The sequence below is a fragment of the Tenrec ecaudatus genome, chromosome 7 (assembly GCF_050624435.1).
Source record: "Tenrec ecaudatus isolate mTenEca1 chromosome 7, mTenEca1.hap1, whole genome shotgun sequence".
NCBI lineage: Eukaryota > Metazoa > Chordata > Mammalia > Afrosoricida > Tenrecidae > Tenrec > Tenrec ecaudatus.
Window position 1 is genome coordinate 94,986,243 of NC_134536.1, and position 17,134 is coordinate 95,003,376.

Here is a 17,134-nt window from a genome sequence, read left to right on the forward strand (position 1 = left end):
CAGTAAAATTGTTTTCAGGAGGTATGACCTTACTAAGGGTGTGATCTTGAATGCTTGACCTTTAAGTACATGAACCTCAGTTTCTACATAAGTTCATTGTTAAAATTAATGTTATAACTAACACTGTTTATCAATAGTAGAAATTCAGTAAAACGGTGTTCTCATTTCTACTGAAAAGAAATCAAACTCTTTCAAAAGAACGTGGTTCTTGTATTAATTAGTGGTGGGGGTGCAAAATGGCACAATCATCTTGAAAAATGATGTGAAGGTTCCTCAGCAGTTAAATACAAAGCTATCATATTATCCAGAAATTCTACTCTTAGGTATATAACCAAGGAAGTTGAAAACAGCAAAGCAGATAACTAAAGAAGGGTCTTCAACTAATTTGTGAGAAAATTCCATTGAAGCCCCTCATATACCAATGTTCGTTGCAGCACTATTCACAGTAGCCAAAAGGTGGAGATAACCCAAATGACCACAGATGAATGGATAAAATAAAATACTCCCCTTGCATAAAGAGAAATGAAGTTCTAATACACGACACAGTGTGGATGGGCCTTGAAAGCATTATGATATGTTAAGCCTAAATCACAAAAAGGATGAATATTTTTATTTCACTGACATTAAGTACATATAATGGGTGAAGATATACAGATTAGAGTGGTAGCCATCAGGTGGGAGAAATGGGGGAAGTGGAGGATCACTGTTTAAGTAGAGTAGAAATTTTGTTTTGAGATGAAAAATTTGGTAACATATTAGAGATGGTTTTACAACTTGATCGATATAATTGGTTTTATTGAATTGGACATGTAAAAAGCATTGAATTGGCAAATGTATCCTTCATATTTTTACAACAGCCAGCATTTTGAAACTAGAAAGCAATTCTTTCACTTCACCCAGACCATCACTTCACCCCAGTCAGTACTTCTTCTTTAGGAAGACACAGTTTTGTATAGCCCTTCAGGGCCCACTTAAATTTTGACATTTCTCTATTGGAAAATGAACTGTAGCTATCAATCCACGTTTCACTACAATGATACCCTTCAATCACTTAACCAGAGCTGAATTATAATCTCATATAACATGTGAGAACACGTTTGTTGTGTGGGACAGGCTTCATATGAGATTATAATTCAGCTCTGGTTGCAAGTGATCGAAGTAATGTCATTTTCTCTGACAAGACTTTTCTATTTTTCATGAACAATTTAAAACCCATGTATCATTCAAAAAATAATTCACCTCTTCTTCTGGGTTTTTTTTGTGCACCTGTAAAGCAGATTTTAAACGATGTCAAAAACCACTGGTTAATTTCACTGCACTCAAGTTGCCAGTGTTTCTCTAGCCTAGAACAGAAAGCCCATTCAAAGCGAACTGGACAGAGAGGGGGCCTACTATCTAGAACGTGATTTTTTTTCTTATTGAAAAAATGAGAAAGGGGCTACAACCTAAATATTATTCGAATGAGAAATATTTTCTTTTAAAGAATCAGACTGGATTTGAGTACTAGAAAGGAAAGCCAATGAATTAAGAAATGATTAATTTACATGCAGAGTACATTTTCTGTGGTCTTAGAATTCTTTCAACTCAGACTTTTCTCCTATGGGCATTGATCATGAACTAAATAAAAGTAAAACACTGCCAACAGTATTGGCTGTTTTCCCATAGTCCCCCTGATGGACCAGATCTTGTGCTAGGGACCGAGGACAGTGACAGACAGGACACGGTCCCTGGTCACAGCCTACTGATGGATACAGATGTGTATCCAGCATAAAGTATAGAAACCAAATGATAGAAGTGCTCAAGTCAAGGGAATAAAAGTATTTTAAAAAGCACAACAGGAGAATAAAAGTAGAAATAATGAATTCATAGTCAGGGGGCTGGTAAACTTATCATATAAAGGTTAAACTTTATTTTGAACCATGAAAAGGATTTTTTTTTAAAAACTTGAAAAATAAAAGGTTTTGTACCACTTTAAATAAGTCCTTTGCTTCAAGTTTTCCCACTGCAATATGCCTTTTGATTCCGTGAGTGCACTGGTATGTTCATGGATGTGAACTGATGAACCAAGTACAGTGAAATCCTATATACACACGCACACACATTTTTTGTTGTTTGCAGAAAAAGAAAAATTGTATTATAGTTGAAATGGCAAGAGGAAATGAAGACGAATGTGATATCCAGGAAGCATTGAGTAGTCAGTTGCATGTGGCTGGAGGAGAAGAGAGAGATGGTAATGAATATGTTGGGTCTCTGTTGAGCCACAAAGACTGTGCACAGATGGTGCCGTGACCAGACTGTGATCCAGAAAAGTCACATCTGGCGGCATCATCAGGAGAGAGCTATTATAATAAAGACCCTGGAACTAGTGTAGTAGTCTGGGGATGAGATAGTAGGAGTCTAGAATCCTGCAGCCATTGGGATTTTGAAAAGCAGTGAATATAACAGACATTAGAAGATCAATTCAATTAGTCTCAATAATTCCTGACCTACAGGGGGTCCGGAGGAAGGGCAAGTTGAAGCTAGGAAAATAGCCCGTTGTTGTATTGGGCTTGGATGGATGGAACGGTAGCAATTGGGTACAGTTATTGAGGAATGGAAAATAAAATGTATTGAGAAGAAGGGGGCCTATGAGTGGTGACCAAGAGTCCATTAAAAATGTGACATCATCAGCACGAAGGAAACCAGGTAAAACCACAGGTGTGGCCTTAATGTATTAGCGTGAATAGCGTTTTTCAACCTGTTTGTGTAATTAAACAATAGCCATTCTAACAGCTGAACTGTTTTCCACTCTTAATGTCAGCGGCATGGTGTAAAATATGATGAATAGATACATACCGCTTTACAAGCTTCCCAAAAATGAAAGTCACTGCTATCAGGTCAATGCCTACTCACAGCGACCCTATAGGACAGGATAGAACTGCCCTTGTGGGCTTCCAAGACTGTCATTCTTTACAAGAGTAGGAAGCTTCATCTTTCTCTGGGTGGTTTTGAGCTGCTGATTTTAAGGTTCAAGTCAGCACCCCAACATGTAACCAGGGCTCCCACTTATAAGCCTAGGACACAGGAAATTTCTGATGTCCAAAATCTGACTGAGCACCTCCCGGTATTCTTGTTCAAGAATGTCCTTCTTCCCTCCTGTTAGTCTCCGGACCTATTGGTGCTAGGTGTTACCGTGAGAAAATAAAAACGTACCAATATACTGGAGAGCACTTTTTCTGCCACCTTTGGTGTGTCACTCTGGAAGGTGGTGGTTCCACAGCCTCCACAATGAGGAAGCCGGCTGCCACAGGTTCACCTACCTGAAACAAACCAAGATGAAACTTTATGGCTTCACTTGTACATTGAGGTGTTTCAATATTAGTGATTTTATGTTCTTTTATTCTTAAAGAGGAAACCCCAAATTTTAGATATGCACCTTCAATAAAACTTCTACTGGCCGGTGCTTATCCCACCCCTGTGGCTCTGAAAGTGATTGCTCAGCACGGGAAGGGAAGCAGCAGCCTCTTGCCTGGCTGTCTAGTACATGGTTGTGCCCCAGTGTGGCACGCCTCAGCTCCTCAGTTACAACTCTTCAGTGACAGGAAGAAAAAAAATAGCCATGTAGTTGATTCTGACTCATGGTTCCCCTTGTGTTACAGAGTAGATTGCCATTTCGTGAGAGTTTCTTGGCTACAATCCTTATGGACGAAGGTCATCAGGCCTTTCATTCAGGGTGCTGCCAGGTGGGTTTAAACCACCAACCTTTCCATTGGATGCTGAGAGAAAGCCATTTGCACCACCCAGAGACTTCATTTAGGGGCACTGTTGGTCTGTGTTGTAGCATCCTTCCAACTCTAGCGACCCTACGCACGACAGAAGGAAGCATCCTCACAAGGGATACTATGCTTCAGCCGATCTTTGCAGCCCCTGTGCCAATCCCTCTGTCCAGGGTCTTCCTCTTCTTGCTGCCCCGCTGCTTTACCAAGTGTGATGTCCTTCTCCCGGGGTGACTCTCCGAATAACATGTCCAAAGCACGTGAGACGAAGTCTTGCCATCGTGACTTCTAAGGAGCATCCTGGCTGTACTTCCTCGGAAGCAGATGTACGTGTCCATTTGGCGGTTCACGGCACTTTCAGTGCACCACTTCACCAGCACCACAATTCAGTTGCGTCGATTCTTCCCTTGTCTTCCTTAGCCAATGCCCAACTTCCACATGCCTGCGAGCCAATTGAAAACACCATGGCTTGTCTGAGGCCCACCTTAGTTGTCAAAGTGACATCGTTATTTTCCAACACTCTAAAGAGGTCTTGTGCAGCTGATTTACCTAATGCAAAGTGTCTTTGGATCTCTTGACTGCTGCTTCCATGAGCATTGATTGTGGACTCAAGCAAGACGAAATCCTTGACAACTTCAACCTTTTCCCCTTTTATCATGTTGCCTGCCTATTGGTTCGGTTGTGAGGATTTTGGTCTTCTTTGCGCTGAGTTGTAATCCATACTGAAGACTGAGATCCTTAATCTTCATCAGCAAGTGCTTCATGTCCTCCTCCCTTTGAGCAAGTCGGGTTGTGCTGTCTCCATACCAAACGATGTAGAGAGCCTTCCTCCGATCCTGATGCAACGTTCTGCTTCATATCATCCACCTTCTCTGATAATCTGCTCAGCATACGGACTGAATAAGTTTAGTGAAAAGATACAACCCTGACACATACTATTCTTGATTTTAAACCACGTAATATTCCCTTGTTCCAGTCATGATTGCCTCTCGAGCCATATCCAGGTTACATATCAGCACAATGGAATTCCCAATCTTCTGGAATTCCATTCTTCTGGAATTCCCATTCTTCTCAAGGCTATCCATAATTAGTTATAGTCCACACAATTTGTTAAGGGCAGTATTGACGTTTAATTGTGGACAAATGCAGAAAGCATACCCTGAACTAATTTATGATGGTTACATTCCTACACACAAGCTGTGATCTTACACAGGGGTTCCCAGTGGTATGGAGCGGCAAGAGTTCTGGCAGGTATTCTCTGAGTCTTCTGGGGGTTCTTACTGACAGTTGGCCATATTGACTAGAGCACCTCAGTAGTCAGAACTGTGGTAATGACCTTGAAGCTCAAACCATCAGGCTCTCTGTCCTATTCTTCCCATAGGCTTCCTGGCCTTTATGTAAATTTGACCAACTTTTAATTTTTTCCTCACAAATCTTCAAGCTTAATAGTTTTGAAGGGCAAATAACCAGATGGCATCTGCCTTCAGAGTCAAGGTCTCAAGGCTTACAAGCCTAAGTGGTGAAAAATTGTCTTTTTATACTTTTATATCAGAAAAAAATTGATGCAGTTTACCCTGCATCCATATAAATAAAATGAGTTAAAAGTGTTTTTCTCTCAAACAAAAGGAGGTCAGATTCACTATCTACCTAAATATAAGCACCTTTGCCAGACAACTTTTAAACAGCCCTAGCTCATTCTCTGGCTCCCTATACATACACACACACACACAAACACACACACACACACACACCACTCACAGATTATTATGGAAAGTAAAAATGACAGCATATGAATAAATAATTTTAATTAGAAACTCAATACAAACTAGGGCTACCCACCAGTCAGGGGAAAACCACTGTAATTCTGGAATTTGTGAGATTACTTTCAATCACCAACATAGTGTCTTGGTTTTATTAAATACTTTGGCTCTGGGTACACTGGACACAACCCTTTGAAGAAATTTGAAAAATAAATACTGAGGCACTTCTGGGAAGATGATGTCATGAGCAGGTCTAAAATTCTGACTCTCTTACACTAGCTCCCAGAAAAGCAAATGCAGGTCTGTAATCTGGATTCCCTAAGAACTCACAGGGTTGCAACAATTAATCACAAACTGAAACAAGAGAAACCAGACCTAGGAGGTAAAAAGCAGCAAGCAAACTCATGTAAGGAGAAAGTTTTGTGTCTGTCTGTTTGAGCTGAATGTTTTTGTCACTAAAGACTGTATGTGCATTTCAATCTTACTTTTCTTTCTCTTTTTTAAGCTACTCAGACCACTATTAGCTGTGAGGGATAAGGAATTGGGTGGGTTTGTTTTAGTTATTTTTTAAAAAGAAACATACTATATATGTACTTCACAGCCAATCTCAAAAAACGAAATCAATAACAATATCCTGTTAAACCTTCCTTTTTTTCCTCCCTGCCACCCCATCCCTGCCCTCTCCGATTCCCATCCCTGTCCCTCGACTCCTTCTGTTGGTCATCAAAGTCTTGTCTCCCAGTGTGTGAATCTCGTTTCTTCAGTGTTTCTCCTTACAGCAATGGTGATATTAAATATTTATCTTGTATGATTGACCGTGTTTGCTAAGTATAAAGAAGAAGTTTTAAAACAAATATACATATATGTGTATATATATGTATATGTCTAAATTATCTCAGAGGAAGATTGTGAAGTTTAGAATATGCAAATTACATCAGTATTTTTGGAATTTTTCATAACCAAATATGTGTTTTAATGTCATAATTGGGAATGTGGGGGTGGGGAGAAGGCAGTACAACCCAAAAGCTTAATAGTATCTATTTCTGTGTGATTGGATTATGGATAATTTTTTCTTTTTTATATGTTTTTTTAATAAAGAATACAAAAACACGTGTAATTAAAATTTACTTTTTTAAAGCAAGTCTCAAAATTGTATGAATAATGTGTCCTCAACTTGTTAGAATGCCTGGGGGGAGGGAAGGAGACACAAAGGTGTTAGCAGTGGGTTCTTTGATAGGACTTTTATCTTTTATCATTTCTAGATGACTCGTATTTTCTGTTCTGTGTCTGTATTTCTATTCTAACACAAAAATACAATAAGACGGATTTCCACATTAGTTGGGCTCAGCTGTTTTTGAATCTAGTGGTAATGAGCCTAGATTGGGGAGGTTGACTTATATATCAGGTTGTATTCCCCAGAGACATACTCTGTTCCTTAGACGCTGACTTAATGTCATCTATAAGAAACCACTTACAATGTGCATGCCCAGGCCACAGAGAACACTGTGAAGCAGCAAAGGTGATTTAGCACAAACCTCCCATGGAATTAAAAAGCAACCCAAATGTATGATTCACTCATTGTGAGTCATCTTTCGAAACTCAGGACAACATATTATCACTTCAATGACTGATATTTAGTGTTGGAGATGGAGTAATACCATAAGAAACCATTTATTAATATTCTACCCGGCTTCCAGATTTATTTATAACTTATGATTACCATATATTGTAATACATTGTGGTGATATAAAGGTCAAGAAGAGTGACTACAAGACGTTAGAACAGAGAAACTTGTCTGGACATTTTGTAATAGACTGTTACACTTTCATACTTCACCAAAACATGGACAATCAAAGTGCAGCTCATAGCCTGGTGCTTCTCATGTGTTGTTAGGAAGTCAAACCAGTGTCTCCCAAATCTTCTGATTTAAAATGATTTTCCTAGTGGGGAAGATAACTAATTAAACCATTGGGATCCTCTTTGCCCTCCAATAAGCTAACTGGTCTCTATGTCTGGAGACAATAAACTGGAGGTGATGCCTTAGACTTAGATGTACTCATTGCTGTGAGTGAATTCCAACCCACAGCAACCCTGGACGGGGTTTTGAAGGTTTTAAATATTTGGAGGACAGATAGCCTCAACTTTCTCCTGTGGAGCAGCTTATGGGTTCAAGCCATTAACCTTGTAGTTAACAGCCCAATGCTTACTTGACAGTGCCACCAAGATTTCAACATTAAGAACTCACACTCACTATCATCCCTTTGCTTCAGACCGTAATGGCCTATAGGGCAGAGAAGAACCGCCCCTTGGGTGTCTACATTGAGACTACTTAGGACATGGAAACCCCAGCGATCTCTGACCCTCATACTGCGCCTTGATAAGATTTGTTCATTACAGAAAACAAAAAGAACTTTTAAATGTAAAGGGAGTATAAAGTGTTAAGCTGAAAAAAATCAAATAAAATGCAAAGGAGGGAAGAATGTGCTCATTTGGAATTATTCATTCTACAGTACCATGCATCTCCAGAATTTAAAGTACTTTTAACATTTATAATGCTAGTGATTTTGACAAATGTTTTACCATTTTTAAATTCAAGCAAACCATAAATATGTATATGCATATATGAGTGACAGAATCAACCAGACAGAATTACAAAGATTAAAATTATAAATCCTTCTTTAATACCTCTATACTCCAATTCCTCTTTGAGATTAACAGTGGTTTACATTTTGATGAGTAACTTTATCTATGTTCTTAAATGAGCTCATTACTCTTGTTGATTTTACTTTTCTATATTACTATTTTTAATGTTAATTCACTTAACAATAAACTCTTGATATCTTTGCATATGAGTATGTATAAATACATCTGTGGCAGGTAGGTTTTGTGCCAATTTGACTGGGCCAACATTCGAAATAGTTTGGCCATTGAGGACTCCCCAGAGGTGTCTAAGCTAATGGGATCAACTCATGATGAGATCCACGGGAAGCAGCTAGTGCAGGCGTGAGCTCAGGGTGGAGTGCAACCCTTCGGGAAGGTCACCGCCCTCCTCATCAGTCCTTGAGGAGTCTGACCTTCTTCGTCTCCAAGCAGATGTGTGCAGCGCTTCTTCCTCTCTTGCTGCTCTGGAACCCTCATCTAGCTCACTGGCCTCTGGTTCTTGGTCTTGAGCCAACCAAGGGCCACCATTTTGCCAAGACAGATCTGTTTGTGCTTCTGGCAGTGCCTGGTATATACACTATTTCTCAAATACTACAATTTGAGTGGATCAATTATTTGTCAGTATTTCTTTTTTTTTCTTGTTCAGCTTATGCGTACATGAGGTGGTTGATAATACAATGGCTCAATCATCAAAGTGACACCTTCGTGTTTTAATACTTTTAAAAAATGTTTTATGGTGATTTGGGTGCAGATTTACACAGCAAACTTTACGCGTCCAACTATTTGTGTACATTCCTTATGACACTGACTGCAGTCCCCACGATGTACTAGTACTCCTCTTCGTACTTCGTTGCTGAGTTTGCTTTCATTTCCAGCCTTTGGTTGGCTGCTCTGAAGGGGGTCACCTCCTGGTGTTATCGCCCACCTGCTGGGTCTCTGTGAGTCATGGTGATGAGTTAGGTCCAGGCTGGAAGGGTGCTTAAGGGCTTTTGTCTCCAGGGTCTTTTTAGGCCTGGTCTTTGTATGATTTTGAGTTTTGTTCCTTATTTTTCTCAAGTTAGGCTTTCTATTACAACCTCTTTCAAAGCGATCAGCAGTGGTAACCAGGAGCCACCTAGTTCCTCTGGTCTGAGGGTTGGGTCGTGAAGGATAGGGCTAAAGTGGTCCATTAGTCCTTTGGGATAATTTGGTTTCTTGCATTTTTAATTTTTGTAAACTCTTCTTTGTTACAGATAGGGAGAAACCAATAGTTGCAATGACATATCAGGTATGTCTGTGTCATAGATTAGTAGATCTTTACATTGCAAGTCATCCATGAATTACTGAGTGAAGTCCTATTTTGCCATGATATGTTTCTCTTAACACACAACATAATTTTATTTTATATCTAGGATTATATCTATATTCATAACTGATATTGGCTTTAATTTTCCTTTTCTTTGTTACTTTCCTTGTCAGGTTAGGACATGAGGACTAGCAATTCATGTAAAATAAGGCGGGAAATTTTTCATCATTTTCTATGCTCCAGAATAATTCATGAACACAAAGCTTATCTAAACTTTGTAGATTTTCTAGAATACAATCATAAAATTAAATGGACATTTTAAAAATCAAAACTTTGCCTGCCTTTTTAATTTCTTCTATGGTGGCATGTTTATTCGGGTATCTCAAAAACCTTTCAAAATCAACTTTGGTAATGTGTATTTTCCTGGAAAATTAGATCTAATTTATTGAGTGTTTTCTAGAAATTTCTAAATTTCATCTACTTTATCAAATTATTGACAAAAAGATTAACATTGTAATCATATTTTAGCAGTTGCCATTATTCTATAATTTTGCTCTTTTCATTACTAATGTTGCTGATTTACATTTTCTGTTGGTTTTATGAGTCTTGACTGCTTTTGTAGTTGTTTTCATGATCTTCCCAAAAAGACTAATTTTGGTTTCATTGATAAATGAGATTTTTGAACTTCAGTAATACCAGTTTATATAATTTATTAATACGTTCTATCTTTTTCCCTTAACTTTTCCTTTTTCTAATTGCAAGGTGAATTTTTTTTATTACATTGGTGTCTGATAAATCTAGGGTTATATATTTTTCTTTGAGAACTATTTTTAATTCATCCTATATATATTAATATGCATTTCTCTTATCTTAATTTCTTTCACAATAATCTATGTTCTGTTTTATTTATTCATAAACTGAATAGATTTTTAGGGAGAACCTTTTCAAATTCCCAAGTAAATTTTTTACATGTATTTTTCATTATTAAGCAGATTTTTATTTTATTACATGTTGTTTTGGTGAAAGCTTAGACAACAAATTAGGTCCCCTATTTCTTATATATATTGTTCAATGATATTTGATTCATTTCCCACATTGCAAAAAAAATCTTGTTATTGGGGAGCATGTAAAAGTGAGCTGATGTCAAGGAGTTCAGGAAAAAAAGAATGTTTTGAAACTGATTGTGGTAGCAATTGTACAATATTGCTTGATGCGATTGAGTTATGGAATGATATGATATCTGTATTAACTCCCGATGAATGGATTTTTTTGGGGGAAAAATCTTGTTATATCTAGGGGTTTATTGAATACTTTCAGAGAGCACTTTTGGCTGGTACGTTTTTTTTTCCTTTCCAATGCTTCTTATGTTTCTATGACAGACATTGTTGGGCAAGCCTCTTATAAACAACCTGTCTCAGGAATGTTTTTCTTCTCTATCTCAAGCACTGAGAAATATACTCTACCCATATTTATTATTATTAATGTGCTTGAGTTTTCTACTATCTTGCTATATGTTTTAAATTTGGGATTCTTTCCTCTTTCTATTTTTTTTTCATTTGGGATGAGGGATTGTTGATGCTGTTGTTGTTGGTGCTTGTTATACTTGCTAGACAGATGGAATTTTGACATTTTAGTTATAATTTCCTACTACAGAGATTGGCAAGCATTTTTCTAAAAGAGCTAGAGTGTTCTTTCACCCACCATGCAGTCTTTGTTGAAACTTTTAAACTTCGCTGCTGAAGTGTATGTCCAATCGTAGACAGCATGGCTGTGTTCCAATAAACCTTTTTTTTGAAGCAGGCCACAAGCCAGATTCAACTTACAGGGTGTACTTCCCTACTCCTTTTGAAAGTTATACCAACTATTTTAAGACCACCCATTGAATAGCTTCCCTTCCATTTTCTTCACTGTCTCCTGAAAGTCCTGTCCGGGCCTTTGATACCTCCTACTCCACGTCTCGGCTGCTACTTCTCTTTGCTACCCGACCTCCTGGAAGATTTTCTTTTTGATTAGAGACCATGGCCTTGGTTACACATCAAATGGGGCAGGGACAGCAACAATCTCCTAACTTCCCACTTGCAGACTTTCTCTTTTCTTTTGCCTTGCCTCTTTTATTTTTTCTGACCATTCGCTCAATTGATTATCTGGTAGCTTTCCCGTGTGGCAGATGGAAAACGATTACAATGCCCTAATACATGCTCCGGGGCATTGCTCCTGTATAGAGCAGAGGGCACCACTCCCCAAGTGGATTTCTCAAAGCTATGTCTTTAAATTTTTTTAACAAAACAACCTTATCACCTTTAAAGTACTCTCCATTACATTTAATACATTTGTCAAATCTGTGATTCCATTCTTGGAAACATTTTTAAAACTCATCTGTTTGGATGGCTGACTGCACCTCCCTCATTTTTTGCTTTACCTCTTCTGCATCATCAAATCGCTGTCCTTTTCTGTCCCTCTTCATTCATGGAAATAAAAACAAAAAGTCACAAGGAGCAAGGTCAGGTGAGTAAGGTGCATGGGGCAAAAGAGGCACACTGTCTTTGGCCAAAAACTGGTGCACTGAGATGGCTGTGTGAGCAGATGCATTATTGTGGTGGCAAAACCAGTCCCCTCTGCCACAAATCAGACCTTTTTTGTCCCACACTGTTAAGCAATCTTTTCAGAACCTGTAAATAGAATCCTTGATTAACAGTCTGGCCTGGTGGAATGAACTGCAAATGCACTATCCCCATCACATAAAAAAAACCAAATGAGCATTTTCTTGATCTTTGATTTCATGTGATAAGCTTTTTGTGGATGAGGTGACGACGACATCTTCCACTGGCTTAACTGATGTTTGCTTCTGGGGTTGTAAGAACAGTACCATGTCTAGTCATGGGTAATTACTTTGCAAAAAAGTCTGGGTTGCTTTGTAGTGGTTCTTTCAATGCATGGCATGTTTCTACTGGATGCTCTTTTTCCTGGTCAGTAAGAACCCAAGGCACAAATTTTGCAGTAATTCTTCTCATTCCCAAATCTTCCATTAAAATTCACTGAACCAAGCTCCAAGATCGTCCAGATAACTTCCCCATCAAATATCACACAAACTTTGTTGATATTTTTGTCCTTTTGGAAAGTTGACGAATGTCTAGAACAAGGTTTGTCATCAATCAACATTTCACCTTTTTTGAAATGAGAATGCCATTCTTACACTTGAGCTTTTCCCTAGTGCTGTCCTTGTAAGCTGTGTTAAGCATCCCAACAGCTTCTGCCACATTTTTTTGTGAGCAGGAAACAAAATTTCACAGTCCCACACTGTTCTCTTAAATAGGCCAGCACAAACAAATGAGGTTCAAGCGAAACTGCTTTTACAAAAAAATTCACTGTAACCAGAGAGAACCTTCCAAAGTGATGCCACTGGGTGCACTAACTCAGAGTGAGATACTTGATGCTCCCCTAGCTGGAAAAAAATGCTACTATGAAAGTTTTGCCCAGTGGAGCTTTTTTCCATTTTTTTAGCAGGATACCCTCTTGTGTGTGTATTTATTTAATTGGTCAAGAGCTTATGTTGATGGTTGTAAGGAATGCACATTGAAAAAGCTCTTCCTCAGTAACGGCCAATGAATTTCCTTCAAAAGATACACTTGTTACAAATTTTAAAGATCTTTCAGCACTCCAAATAAGAATTTTTATATCTCCAGAAATATCTTCACTTTATCTTTGGGGGAAGAATGAGTATAATGTCAATCTATAAATGTCTCCCAGGAAGATGCCATATTTACATAGTACCATAAAACCTGCAACATCCAGGATCTAGGGAAGGCAGGAACCCGTGAGAGAAGGGAAAAAAAATATTTCACCTAACTAAAGAGTGGTCAAAAAGAAATAAAATTGTATCTCTTCAAAGAAAATGTGAAAGATTTATTAAAATGTAGTCCCATTGAGTTCTCACGGTTTCACTGTATAAAAATGGCCCAAACTGCCAGGATATTTTGAGAGACTATACATAATATTATACTAAATATCAGAACAGTGGTTACCTCTAGGATGGAGAGAGGAAAAAGAGGGACATCAGAAGAAGGATATAGGATCTACAGTTGGGTCTATCATGTTTAATTTAATTGGTAGTGTCATTGGTTTTCTATACTTTTAACAGTCAAAAACAAAAGCAAGCACATCAAGGTTTAGACTTGTTATACTTTATTCTAAAATTGAAAGATTGAAGATACCGTATTTGCAGGCAAAAGAGATTGTCCACCCCACCCACCCATCCCCCACTCAAAAAAAATTGAAGTCTATACCACTGAAGTAAAACAATAGGTGTCACAGTAAATAAAAGAAATAGCCATTGAAAATGGAACACCCAAGTGGTGAGACACTGCTTGACCAGGAACTGGAAACCAGTCACAGGTACCCTTCTGAGGATCCTAAGAGATCAGTAGGTCATTTCTACTTTCCAGAGACTCTGAGAGTCTGCATCTTTATATTTGATCTTGACCTGACTATTGTAGCTATATGATGATGCCCATCATACCCATCTTGCTAATATGAAGAGCAAAGATGTTCTTAAAATTAGACTGGCTATTGAAGCATTGTCTTATAACACTTTTGGAACCCTGTGATGTAGTGGCTACATACTGGGCTTGGTCCCCATGGTCTGAAGTTAGAACCCACCACCAAAGCCACCCCACAGGAGAAAGACTGGGCTTTCCACTCCCGTAAACAGTTACTGCCTCAGGAACCCACAAGGGGTCACTAAGAGTCAGCATTGACTTGATGGCAGTGAGTTTGGCTTATTTATTTATTATTTTTAGTTTGGTTTTTTGAGTTTGAGTATAATACTTTTTTGATGCTCATAGTCTCAAATCAACAATTTCTGTTTCCGGAACTCTGGAACTTTCGACAAACTAAACACCAGATAGCTGCTGATAACATTTAACAAAAGATGTATGACAGTGGAAGAGGGCCTTTTTCTGAACAGAGCAGCCCAGTGCAGCTTAAGCTTCTGGAATGGGACTGTGGTAACTATTCCAAGAGCCTAAAGGCCCTCCTCAGCAGAGTAAAGAATGACCTCATTCCCCACTCTGTACACACACCTCAGGTGCAGGATCATTCGTAGGCATTTTTACATGAAACATAACATCTACAGCATTATTTGACTGAATCTGGTTTCCACAGAGGGTCAAATTTTGACAGATTGCATGTGCTTTTTGATTACGTGTACCAGAAATGAGAAACTCAAAATGGGAAATTGGGAACTCACTGGGCTCACCAAACCAGAAAATATTAACTGTGGCTGAATTCTGGTAGAAGCAAACGATAAAGAAAAGACGCTTTACAAATTTCAGAAGTGAGATGGTACTTTTATGAGGGTAATCATAAGAACAAGCAAATCATTAACCTTGAAGACTGGATACCCAAATTCCCCACTGAAGAATACAGCAGGAGTGTAATTTTAATATTAAAATTCAAGTGCTTCTAAGAGGAGCCAAGAAAAAAAAATACTGATGTTTGACTCAGTTAGCAATTCTTTCTGTCAGGAAATTAAAGCTGCCTATGAGATTTCTTTGACTCAGGACTCATTTAATTCATTACAATGCTGCCAGCAGAGCAAGCCACGACAAAGCAGATCCATCGCAGCAAGCTCACTCCTGGCTGGTCTATTAAGAAAAAGAAGTGAATTGTTTTGGATTTTTTAAATGCACTCAACTTTGGAGCATTTGGCATCACACACTAAATAAACATAGGAATATTTGTTACGACATCTTCTTTGCTAGAATCAGTGGAGATAAAGCCCACAGTATTAGCTCCAGGTAGGAGTAGCATTTAAGTATCTTCTGTCTGTGTAGTTTATTAGTATCAAAATTTGAAATGAAAATCTTCACCGTATGTGAAGCAAGCAGCAGTTCCAGGCGCACCGACCCATCGGCATGGGGAAGGGCAGGTGCTGATGTGACACACGGGCACCATCCTTGTCTTTCTAATGAGGCATCCGTCCCAGTGACGAAGAGCCAGGCTCTGTGAAAGTGGATGGCTTCGCTGTGGCAGCAATCTGGCGGCCACGGGCACATTTTATTAAACCTGAACTTGGCTTTTGTTTTGATTTTGAAATTGAACTGATGTTTAAGAACTTAGGATGTTCCCAGTAAAAATCTAAAGTAGTAGTTTTCTTGAAAATTTAGAAGAGCTAGCAGTGGCGTGGGTAGGGGAGGGAGGCTCACTTCATGGTGGAAATCCCCAGGAACTGGGAGCAGTGGCTTCTTCCGTTGCTCACAGTTGATATTTATCTGGACAGCCAACAAGCGTGTCTCTCTTGTATTCCTTGTCTAAGTTAAGCTAAGAGGGTCAGTATGGGTAGACTAGAGAAACAAATCCACAGAAACTCATATGTATATAAGAGAGAGTTTTATATAAAAGGTAAGTGTACATTAAGAAAGCATCCCAACCCAGTCCACTCCAAGCCCTTAAGTCTGACATTAGCCCATATGTCGGACACCAATCCACAAAGTCCTCCTCAAATTCACAAAACACACGCAATAACGCTGACGGCCAGAGGAAAGCAGAATCAGTGAGTGTGTAAGCACCTCAGCACTGGCAGAGGTCTCCATGCAGCTTCTCCAGTACCCAGGGCTGCATCAGGGTAGGTCCATGTGGCTTCTCCTCAGGGATGTCTCGCAGGAAGTGAGCCTTGCCAGCTGAGGCAAAGAACTAGCTAAGGCAGCCGCACACTACTCTAACCATCAGAGAACAAGAGACCAGAGAACAAGAAAGGCGAGACTCACCGAGCTATTTATCTCTCCACCCTTCAATTAATCCCACATGTGTTTATCGGCCAGGCTGGCACAATAAACCTCAACTGTCTCCCTACGGGACAATAATTGCTCTGTGGGAAGCTTAGAACATTTTGGTTTGGGATCCTTGCTATAGGGAACAAAGCATACAAGTTAGAATTAAAAGACACTTATTTGGTCCACAATAGCTGCCTGTCACCCAAATCTACTGTGAGCGCTGGCTGTGAATGGTCCACAGAGGGGCAGCTGTACCACAGATGTGACCAATGCACAGCAAACATGTGCAAGTGACAAGTCACCGTTTACTACGGAGTTGATAGTCCTTGTATCTTGATTAGGGAAGGAGGGCTCAGAGATGATCATTAATTTTGTCACTATGACTTTAAACTTTAGAAATTTTCTCATTTAAATGTACACAATAGAGTCAAGAGGTAAATAATTCACAGACTAATAAACAGTTACTAAGTGGAAATTCCACATTTCATCAATTTCACCACATGTATTTGAAGATAAGAGAGGCTTTGAAAAATTCATGGAAAAAAATGAATGGAAAGATAATGGAATTTTCTCAAAAGTGTTTTGAAGCTCCCTTGTATGTCCCTTCTCTATGAGATGAGGAGAATATTATTTATCATTTGATTCCTGGGGTTACTCACTTAACTAAGGATACCATTTTTGTAATGTTTGTGATTCTATACCAAAAATTGGCTCATAAATGCAAATATTTGAAAACTAAAAACAAGAAAAAACTTTAAACAATTGTTAACCAACTTTCCACAGAACAATTATTGTACCTTATCTTGACAGCCTTAAGAGACCCAGATTTACAAGGTTCACGCATGTTAGAGACATATCTGTCTGTGCACCTACATACTAATCTGGAAGTACACAGTTCACAAA

At 38.8% G+C, this 17,134-nt stretch overlaps 1 long non-coding RNA gene across 1 annotated transcript in view; it reads right to left on the bottom strand.

Moving 5' to 3' along the window:
- LOC142453497 (uncharacterized) overlaps nt 1-17,134 on the bottom strand; it is a 92,763-nt gene that overhangs the window by 16,134 nt on the left and 59,495 nt on the right. Inside the window, exon 3 of the long non-coding RNA XR_012785393.1 lies at nt 3,193-3,299. This is a non-coding gene — a long non-coding RNA (uncharacterized LOC142453497). The remainder of the gene's footprint in view (nt 1-3,192; nt 3,300-17,134) is intronic.